We start from the raw sequence: 11,873 nt of genomic DNA on the forward strand, positions 1-11,873 counted from the left end.
CATCTATTCAATCATATAAGTAGCCTTGAAAATAAATTAACATGCTGATTTAGCAAGAGTATAAAAGAAATTGAGTGTAAAATAATCTTTGTAACTCTACAGATACATGTGCAAATGTGTGTCTGAGTGTGTACGTGGTGATCGGGGTGGTGCCATGTATATGTTGCTTTTTTTCACTCAACGTGGAAACATTAAGGGAATAGGGGAAAGCACATTTAACCCCTGAGAAAGGAAGTAACCTGGCAAGATATGAGTGAGACAAATGTAAACATGATAGGCCAAATAGATTTTTCCAGGTTTAATGATTTTCGAAGACCATATAAAAGGCTGATGTAGCACTTTTGTCTTGAGAGCCCCTTCAGAGGCTCTGTCTTCAAACAGATAATGCAGGATAAGCCTATTGAAAGAAAGACGCCCAATTCCAGATTTCCACCTTTAAAGAATGGAAATGGCAGGAAGTATATTATTTATTGCCCAGGTATATTTTTTATTGCTGAAGAGCTTAGGCAAAAATAGAAAGCTAGGGAGTGGATTCGGGGGTAAGAGAGAGAAGGGCCTAGCTTGTTTTAAGTGCTTATAGTGTACCTGTTACTGCATTGGCATTTTGCATGCGTGATATCCTTCATCCTGGAAATACTAGGCTGATAAAGAGCGTGAATGATTCCACAAACTATGTATTAGCAATAACAATCAAATGTGACATTAGTCATGAAGGCCTTTATGATTCTAACATTTAACATCCAGGGCAGATCCTATGTGGCTAGTTAACAATGAGGTCATTCTGATAGTGAGTGGGCAAGTACCTTCTCTGAGCTCATTTGGATTATCCTAGGCCATATATGCTCTCTCACACCACACATTAAATCTTTGCAAGAGCACATAATTTCCACCTTTGAAACCTTTACATGTATTTAAGTTCAACACAGTAATAATGCTTCTCTCAAAGGAGTAAATCTTAAACCTACTTCAGTCTTACTCCTACACCTTCTAGTATTTGGGTAGAAGGTCTACTGTCTTTTTTGTTATGTGCTATTAGGCATCAGATTAAGAATTTAATCACACTTGAGCTTTAATCACACTTAAATTCTGGCTAGAACAGTAGAGTTTATATTAAGACACTGAACATAGTGTAGCATTCTCAGAGGTATGGAACATGGCTGACTCTTGTGAAAGCTGATTATAGCAAAATGGGATGCAGAAAGTGTATTCAGATGGTTTAAATCAAGGAAAAGCCTTTAACCTGACAAACTAGGATTCTTTTCCCAATACAAAAGTATGACACAATGTGGTATTTCAACTGAGTAGTAGAGATATGTAAGAAATTGTATTTCAACTTAATAAAATGATAGATGGGAAAAGAAATTTGAGGAATTATGGGAATAAGGCAAGACTTCCTGTTAGTCTCTCAATGCCAATGTGGCCATTTATTTTTCCATGTCAGTTCATGCTAAATGTAAAAAAAATAGAAAGTAAAAAATTAGATTTGGAGAATGCAGCTAAGACTAATTGTAGTGCTGGGAGCTGACCGCACTAGTAATAACAGAAAGGGATGCACATGTTGGAAAGGTGGGAAAAAAGTCCACTGTTGCAAAGTGCAAAGTCAAAGAGGGGTCAGAGAGGAGAAATGCAATTATCCTGAAGATGTTAATTTGGTGGCTATGCCAGAGAGGTTTTATTTTATTTTATTTTATTTTATCTTATATTTTCTTTTATTTAAAATTTTGCATAGACTCTAGAGAAGAAGGTGGGGTGGGGGAGGGGGAGTTGAAAAAAATCCTCTCTGAATGATGGAATCTTAGAGTCAGGAAAAATCTGGAAGGAATCATTCTTCTAAGACATGACACTGCAGTGTTGGCATTCCTTCTCCAGGAGCTGATAAATGGGCAGCTCCTACCTGGGCACTTTCAGAGACCACCACATAGTTGCAGTTATTAGCAAGGTCCTCCACAAACTGAGTTACAATCTTTCTTCCTCTCACTTCCCGCTATTAATCTTCATTCTGTCTTCTGGAGTTACACAGAATAATCACAATTCTTCTTTTCCAGGGAACAACATCTCCAAACAACCTTGGAGAGAGAAGTCAGGAGAAATAGCAAAGTGATGGGACTTCTCATTATGAGAAAATAATTTCTCAGGTAGATCTAACTTTGAAAGGGAAAACTGGGAACGATGTTCAAATGGAAGAGAAAGCTGAATTTCCAAATTAAGAGAAATTACAATAAAGCACAGAAACAAAGTGGTACACTTATAAATATAACTTGGAAAAAAAGAAGCTGTTGGTAACATGAAGGATGTAGAAAAAAGAAAAAATGTACTTATAATCCAATTGAAGAGACAAGAAAATATGCAATAAGCATAATGAATATAATGCATTAAAGTAAGATCAAGCTATAGTACATCATTGTCACTAAACCATGATTTGTATGGTAAGTATTCTAAATTTAAGTTTCAGAGTTTAAGAAGATATTCTGAACTGCATTTAGTGAGGTCAAGCATCTTTTCATGTTCTTACTGGCCATTTGTATATCTTCTTTGGAGAAATGTCTTTAAATCTTTTGCCCATTTTTGAATTGAGTTGAATTGCTGCTGAGTTTTATGAATTCCCTGGTACTTCATTTATTTTATTGTAGAATAGTATTCCATTGTATAGCTACATCACATTTTGTTTTTCCATTTCCAATCATTTAAAATTAAAAGGCTTTTTATAGTATTGAGTTGGCCAAAAGTTTTGTTCATTTTTTTCCATAAGATGGCTCTAGTAGCACTTAGTTGTCTTTAACTCCATTCAAAACAATTTTGTTAGATGGTATTGTGACAGCCATCATATCAGTGTGCACTTAAAAAAAACATGAAAATTGGTGAATTTTTGTGTAGCCATTTTAATATTGAAGATGGAAGAAAAAAAGCAACATTTTTGGCATATTATGCTTTATTACTTCAAGAAAGGTAAAAAAGCAACTGAAATACAAAAAGAGATTTGTGCAGTGTATGGAGAAGGTGCTGTAACTGATCAAATGTGTCAAAAATGGTGTGCAAAATTTCATGCTGGAGATTTCTCGCTGGACGATGCTCCACGGTCAGGTAGACCAGTTAAAGTTGATAACGATCCAATAGAGACATTAATTGAGAACAAGCAACGTTATATCACGTGGGAGATAGCCAACATACTCAAAATATCCAAATCAAGTGTTGAAAATCATTTGCACCAGCTTGGTTATGTTAATCGCTTTGATGGTTGGGTTCCACAAAAGTTAAGATAAAAAAACCTTCTTGACTGTATTTCCGCATGTGATTCTCTACTTAAACGTAATGAAAATATTCCGTTTTTAAAACAAATTGTGATGGGCAATGGAAATTGGATACTGTACAATAACGTGGAATGGAAGAGATTGTGGGGCAAGTGAAATGAACCAACACCAACCACAGCAAAGGCCGGTCTTCATCCAAAGGTGGTATTTTGTTATGTATATTGTGGGATTGGAAGGGAGTCCTCTGTTATGCCTCCTTCTAGAAAACCAAACGATTAATTCCAACAAGTACTGCTCCCAATTAGACCAAATGAAAGCAGCATTAGATGAAAAGTGTCTGGAATTAGTCAACAGAAAACGCATAACCGTCCATCAGGATAATGCAATACCTCATGTTTCTTTGATGACGAGGTGAAAACTGTTACAGCTTGGCTGGGAAGTTCTGATTCATCCGCCATATTCACCAGACATTGCACCTTCGAATTTCCATTTATTTCAGTCTTTACAAAATTCTCTTAATGGAAAATATTTCAATTCCCTGGAAGACTGTAAAAGGCACCTGGAACAGTTCTTTGCTCAAAAAGATAAAAAATTTTGTGAAGATGGAATTATGACGTTGCCTGAAAAATGGCAGAAGGTAGTGGAACAAAAAAGTGAATACATTGTTCAAGAGACCTTCAAGATGACAGAGGAGTAAGACGTGGATATCACCTTCCTCCCCACAAACATCAGAAATACATCTACATGAGGAACAACTCCTACAGAACACTTACTGAACGCAGGCAGAAGACCTCAGACTTCCCAAAAGTCAAGAAACTCCCCAAGTACCTGGGTAGGGCAAAAGAAAACAGAAAAAACAGAGACAAAAGAACAGGGACAGGACACGCCCCTCTGGGAAGGAGCTGAGAAGGAGGAAAAGTTTCCACACACTAGGAAGCCCCTTCACTGATGGAGACAGAGGGTGGAGGGGGGGAAGCTTTGGAGCCACAGAGGAGAGCACAGCAACAGGGGTGCAGAGGGCAAAGTGGAGAGATTCCGCACAGAGGATTGGTGCCAACCAGCACTCACCAGACTGAGACGCTTGTCTGCTCACCTGCTGCGACAGGTGGGGGCTGGGAGCTGAGGCTCAGGCTTCGGAGGTCAGATCCCAGGGAGAGGACTGGGGTTGGCTGCGTGAACACAGCCTGAAGGGGGCTAGTGCACCACAGCTAGCTGGGAGGGAGTCTGGGAAAAAGTCTGCAATTGCCTAAGAGGCAAGAGACCATTGTTTCAGGGTGCGCGAGGAGAGGGGATTCAGAGCACCGCCTAAAGGAGCTCCAGAGACGTGCGTGAGCCATGGCTATAGGCGCGAACAACAGAGACGGGCATGAGATGCTAAGGCTGCTGCCGCAGCCACCAAGAAGCCTGTGTGCAAGCACAGGTCACTATCAACACCTCCCCTCCTGGGAGTCTGGGCAGCCCGCCACTGCCAGGGTCCCGTGATCCAGGGATAACTTCCCTGGGAGAGCACACAGCCCACCTCAGGCACAACGTTGGTGCAACATCATGCTAGCCTCTGCCGCCGCAGGCTCGCCCCTCATTCCATACACCTCCCTCCCTTGGCCTGAGTGAGCCAGAGCCCCCGAATCAGCTGCTCCTTTAACCCCCTCCTGTCTGGACAGGGAACAGATGCCCTCGAATCATCCCAAAATTGAGGTGGTGGACTTTGGGAGCAACTGTAGACTTCGGGTTTGCTTTCTGCATCTAATTTGTTTCTGGTTTTATGTTTACCTTAGTTTACCATTTAGAGTTTATTATCATTTGTAGATTTGTTTATTGATTTGGTTGCTCTCTTCCTTTGTTTTTTTATACATAGATTTTTTTTCCTTTTTCTCTTTTTGTGAGTGTGTATGTGTATGCTTCTTTGTGTGATTTTGTCTGTATAGCTTTGCTTTTACCGTTTGTCCTAGGGTTCTAGCTGTCCTTTTTTTTTTTTTTTTTTTTTAGTATAGTTTTTAGCACTTATTATCATTGGTGGATTTGTTTTTTGGTTTGGTTGCTCTCTTCTTTCTTTTTTTTACTACTTTTTATTTTTAATAATTATTTTTAATTTTAATAATTTTCTTTTCTTTTCTCTCTTTCTTTCTGCCCTTCCTTCTTTCTTTCTTTCTTCCTTTCCCTTTCTTTCTTTCTTTCTTCCTTTCCCTTTTTTTCTCCCTTTCTTTCTTTCCTTCCCCCTTTCTTTCTTTCTTTCTTTCTTTCTTTCTTTCTCTCTCCCTTTCTCTCTCTCTCTCTCTCCCTCCCTCCCTCCCTCTCTCTCTCTTTCTCTCTTTCTCTCTTTCTTTCTCCCTTTTCTTCTGAGCCGTGTGGCTGACAGGATCTTGGTGTTCTGACCGAGTATCAGGCCTGTGCCTCTGAGGTGGGAGAGCCGAGTTCACGACATTGATCCACCAGAGAACTCCTGACCCCATGTACTATCAATCAGCAAGAGCTCTCCCAGAGATCTCCATCTCAATGCTAAGACCCAGCTCCACTAAACGACCAGCAAGTTACAGTGCTAAACACCCCATGCCAAACAACTAGCAAGACAGGAACACAACCATACCCATTAGCAGAGAGGCTGCCTAAAATCATAATAAGGTCACAGACACCCCCAAACACACCACTGGATGCGGTCCTGCCCACCAGAAAGAAAAGATCCAGCCTCATCAACCAGAACACAGGCACAGGTCCCCTCCACCAGGAAGCCTACACAACACACTGAACCAACCTTAGCCACTGGGGGCAGACACCACAAACAACGGGAATTATGAACCTGCAGCTTGCAAAAAGGAGACCCCAAATACAGTAAGTTAAGCAAAATAAGAAGACAGAAAAACACACAGCAGATGAAGGAGCAAGGCAAAACCCACCAGACCAAACAAATGAAGTGGAAATAGGCAGTCTACCTGAAAAAGAATTCAGAGTAATGAAAGTAAAGATGATCCAAAATCTTGAGAAATAGAATGGAGAAAATACAAGAAATGTTTAACAAGGACCTAGAAGAACTAAAGAGCAAACAAACAATGATGAACAACAAAATAAATGAAATTAAAAATACTCTAGAAGGGATCAATAGCAGAATAACTGAGGCAGAAGAACGGATAACTGACCTGGAAGATAAAACAGTGGAAATAACTACCACAGAGCAGAATGAAGAAAAAAGAATGAAAAGAATTGAGGACGGTCTCACAGATCGCTCGGACAACATTAAATGCACCAACATTTGAATTATAGGGGTCCCAGAAGAAGAGAAAAAGAAAGTGTCTGGGAAAATATTTGTAGAGATTATAGTTGAAAATTTCCATAATATGTGAAAGGAAATAGTCAATCAACACCAGGAAGCACAGAGAGTCCCATACAGGGTAAACCCAAGGAGAAACATGCCACAACACATATTAATCAAACTATCAAAACTTAAATACAAAGAATAAATATTAAAAGCAGCAAGGAGGGAAAAAGAACAAATAACATACAAGGGAATCCCCATAAGGTTAACAGCTGAACTTTCAGCAGAAAATCTGCAAGCCAGAATACAACCAAGATTACTCTACCCAGCAGGGATCTCATTCAGATTTGATGGAGAAATTAAAACCTTTACAGACAAGCAAAAGCTAAGACAATTCAGCACAACCAAATCAGCTTTACAACAAATGCTAAAGGAACTTCTCTAGGCAGGAAACACAAGAGCAGGAAAAGACCTACAATAACAAACCCAAAACAATTAAGAAAATGGTATTAGGAACATATATATCAATAATTACCTTAAATGTAAATGGATTAAATGCTCCAACCAAAAGACATAGACTGGCTGAATGCATACAAAAACAAGACCTGTATATATGCTGTTTACGAGACCCACTTCAGACCTAGGGACACATACAGACTAAAAGTGAGGGAATGGAAAAAGATATTCCATGCAACCAAAAGAAAGTTGGAGTAGCAATTCTCATATCAGACAAAATAGACTTTAACATAAAGACTATTACAAGAGACAAAGAAGGACACTACATAATGATCAAGGGATCAATCCAAGAAGAAGATATAGTGATTGTAAATATTTATGCACCAAATATAGGAGTACCTCAAAACATATGGCAAATGCTAACAGTCATAAAAGGAGAAATTGACAGTAACATAATCATAGTAGGGGAGTTTAAAACCCCATATTCACCAATGGACAGATCATCCAAAATGAAAATAAATATGGAAACACAAGCTTCAAATGATACATTAAACAAGATAGACTTAATTGATATTTATAGGACATTCCATCCAAAAACAACAGAATACACTTTCTTCTCAAGTGCTCATGGAAGATTCTCCAGGACAGATCATATCCTGGGTCACAAATCAAGCCCTGGTAAACTTAAGAAAATGGAAATCATATCAAGTATCTTTTCCAACAACAACGCTATGAGACTAGATGGCAATTACAGGAAAAAGTCTGCAAAAAATACAAACACATGGAGGCTAAACAATACACTACTTAATAACCAAGAGATCACTGAAGAAATCAAAGGGGAAATATATAAATACCTAGAAATAAATGACAATGAAAACACGACAACTCAAAACCTATGGGATGCAGCAAAAGCAGTTCAAAGAGGGAAGTTTATGGCAATACAATCCTACCTCAAGAAACAAGAAACATCTCAAATAACCAACCTAACCTTACACCTAAAGCAATTAGAGAAAGAAGAACAAAAAAACCCCAAAGTTAGCAGAAGGAAAGAAATCATAAAGAACAGATCAGAAATAAATGAAAAAGAATTGAAGGAAACAATAGCAAACATCAATAAAACTAAAAGGCGGTTCTTTGAGAAGATAAGCAAAATTGATAAACCATTAGCCAGACTCATCAAGAAAAAAAGGGAGAAGCTCAGATCAACAGAATTATAAATGAAAAAGGAGAAGTAACCACTGACACTGCAGAAATACAAACGATCATGAGAGATTACTACAAGCAACTCTATGCCAATAAAATGGACAACCTGGAAGAAATGGACAAATTCTTAGAAAAGCACACCCTTCTGAGACTGAACCAGGAAGAAATAGAAAATATGAACAGACCAATCACAAGCACTGAAATTGAGACTGTGATTAAAAATCTTCCAACAAACAAAGGCCCAGGACCAGATGGCTTCACAGGTGAATTCTGTCAAACATTTAGAGAAGAGCTAAAACCTATCATTCTCAAACTCTTCCAAAATATAGAAGAGAGAGGAACACTCCCAAAATCATTCTACGAGGCCACCATAACCCTGTTACCAAAACCAGACAAAGATGTCACAAAGAAAGAAAACTACAGGCCAATATCACTGATGAACAAAAATCCTCAACAAAATACTAGCAAACAGAATCCAACAGCACATTAAAAGGATCATGCACCATGATCAAGTGGGGTTTATCCCAGGAATGCAAGGATTCTTCAATATATGCAAATCAATCAATGTGATAAACCATATTAACAAATTGAAGGATAAAAACCATATGATCATCTCAATAGATGCAGAAAAAACTTTTGACAAATTCAACACCGATTTATGATAAAAACTCTCCAGAAAGTAGGCATAGAGGGAACCTACCTCAACATAATAAAGGCCATACACAACAAACCCACAGCAAACATCATTCTCAATGGTGAAAAACAAAGCATTTCCTCTAAGATTAGGAACAAGACAAGGATGTCCACTCTCGCCACTATTATTCAACATAGTTTTGGAAGTCCTAGCCATGGCAATCAGAGAAGAAAAAGAAATAAAAGGAATACAAATTGGAAAAGAAGAAGTAAAAGTGTCACTGTTTGCAGATGACATGATACTATACATAGAGAATCCTAAAGACTCTACCAGAAAACTACTAGAGCTACTCAATGAATTTGGTAAAGTTGCAGGATAAAAAATTAATGAACAGAAATCTCTTGCATTCCTATACACTGAAGAAAAGTCTGAAAGAGAAATTAAGGAAACACTGCCATTTACCATTGCAACAAAAAGAATAAAATACCTAGGAATAAACCTACCTAGGGAGACAAAAGATCTGTATGCAGAAAACTATAAGACACTGATGAAAGAAATTAAAGATGATACCAACAGATGGAGAGATATGCCATGTTCTTGGATTGGAAGAATCAATTTTGTGAAAATGACTATACTACCCAAAGCAATCTACAGATTCAATGCAATCCCTATCAAATTACCAATGGCATTTTTTACGGAACTAGAACAAAAAAATCTTAAAATTCATATGGAGACACAAAAGACCCCAAATAGCCAAAGCAGTCTTGAGGGAAAAAAACGGAGCTGGAGGAATCAGGCTCCCTGACTTCAGACTATATTATAAAGCTACAGTAATCAAGAGAATATGGTACTGGCACAAAAACAGAAACATAGATCAATGGAAGAAGATAGAAATCCCAGAGATAAACTCACACACCTATGGTCAACTAATCTATGACAAAGGAGGCAAGGATATACAATGGAGAAAAGACAGTCTCTTCAATAAGTGGTGCTGGGAAAACTGGACAGCTACATGGTAAAGAATGAAATTAGAACACTCCCTAACACCATACACAAAAATAAACTCAAAATGGATTAGAGACCTAAATGTAAGACTGGACACTATAAAACTCTTAGAGGAAAACACAGGCAGAACACTCTTTGACATAAATCACAGCAAGATCTTTTTTGATCCACCTCCTAGAGTAATGGAAATAAAAACAAAAATAAACAAATGGGACCTAATGAAACTTAAAAGCTTCTGCACAGCAAAGGAAACCATAAACAAGACAAAAAGGCAACCCTCAGAATGGGAGAAAGTATTTGCAAACGAATCAACGCACAAAGGATTAATCTCCAAAATATATAAACAGCTCATGCAACTCAATATTAAAAAAACAAACAAGCCAATCCAAAAATGGGCAGAAGACCTAAATAGACATTTCTCCAAAGAAGACATACAGATGGCCAAGAAGCACATGAAAAGCTGCTCAACATCACTAATTATTAGAGAAATGCAAATCAAAACTACAATGAGGTATCACCTCACACCAGTTAGAATGGGCATCACCAGACAATCTACAAACAACAAATGCTGGAGAGGGTGTGGAGAAAAGGGAACCCTCTTGCACTGTTGGTGGGAATGTAAATTGATCCAGCCAGTATGGAGAACAGTATGGAGGTTCCTTAAAAAACTAAAAATAGAATTACTATATGATCCAGCAATCCCACTCCTGGGCATATACCCGGAGAAAACCATAATTCAAAAAGACACATGCACCCAAATGTTCATTGCAGCACTATTTACAATAGCCAGGTCATGGAAGCAACCTAAATGCCCATCAACAGACGAATGGATAAAGAAGATGTCGTACATATATACAATGGAATATTACTCAGCCATAAAAAGGAATGAAATTGGGTCATTTGTTGAGATGTGGATGGATCTATAGACTGTCATAGGGAGTGAAGTAAGTCAGAAAGAGAAAAACAAATATCGTATATTAATGCATATATGTGGAACCTAGAAGAATGGTACAGATGAACTGGTTTGCAGGGCAGAAATTGAGACACAGATGTAGAGAACAAACGTATGGACACCAAGGGGGGAAAGCGGCTGGGGGATGGTGGTGGTGGTGTGATGAATTGGGAGATTGGGATTGACATGTATACACTGATGTGTATAAAATTGATAACTAATAAGAACCTGCTGTACAAAATATAAATAAAATAAAATTCAAAAATTAAAAAAATAAAAAGAAAAAGGATCCAGCTACATTTTTTAGATTTATATTAGTTGTGACTTTATAATGTAATAGTAGAATTTTGAGACAGTTTACAATTCGCCTGCTTTTGAATGTTACTTATGTATGTAAGTGCTTCGTGTATTTGATTTCGTCCTAGTTTTACTATTTTTTTTTTGCATTTTTTCCTACTGGGTCAAAAGTTAATTGGTGCCTCAGTTAACACCATTTGGATTAAGCTTTTCTGGATAGTAATAAAAATTAAAACAAAAAACAAACTAAAAAAACCCTTTATTTACAAAAATAGGTGGCAGACTGGATTTGCCTGGCAGGTCATAGTTTGCCAATTTCTACATTAAAGGTATAATCTATGTAGGATGGAGAATGCTTTTTTGGAAATGCAAGGGCTAACTTAGTCGGCACTAATCTAAGCAGAGTTAGAGTACATCATTATAACTTACTCCCTGTGGAGATACGGTCTCTTCATCTTTCAGTGGAAACTGCTCCTGAAGTCACTTCAGGCCTATACAAGGTTTCTTCTGACCACCTTACCTATAAATATGTGTCAACCCTGCAAGACTACAGAGAGGTTTATGAAGCCCTTCGTAATGTCAAAGTTCTCCTAACAATTCCTAAATGCTTGCTGCCCTTTACCCTTTGTTTTTGATCATTTCCTTGAAGGTGACAACTACAACCTCTGTAAAACCCATATGCTACAATTCAGTTCAATAGCACTAGAGTTGTCACAAAGGAAGACCATCAAGTCAAAGGTTTCATCAGCTATAAGAGTCTAAACTATTCCCCAGAAAGCAAAATAATGGCAGAGGGAGAGGCCACAGTTGAGAAACAGCCATATTTAAAAA

General features: G+C 38.0%; 1 long non-coding RNA gene across 2 annotated transcripts in view; it reads right to left on the reverse strand.

Annotated features, from left to right (window-relative positions):
- LOC309659886 overlaps positions 1-11,873 on the reverse strand; it is a 372,324-nt gene that overhangs the window by 101,274 nt on the left and 259,177 nt on the right. The gene's annotated exons all lie outside the window — the stretch shown is intronic.

This window comes from Balaenoptera physalus (assembly GCF_965194825.1).
Source record: "Balaenoptera physalus genome assembly, chromosome: 4".
Classification (NCBI taxonomy): domain Eukaryota; kingdom Metazoa; phylum Chordata; class Mammalia; order Artiodactyla; family Balaenopteridae; genus Balaenoptera; species Balaenoptera physalus.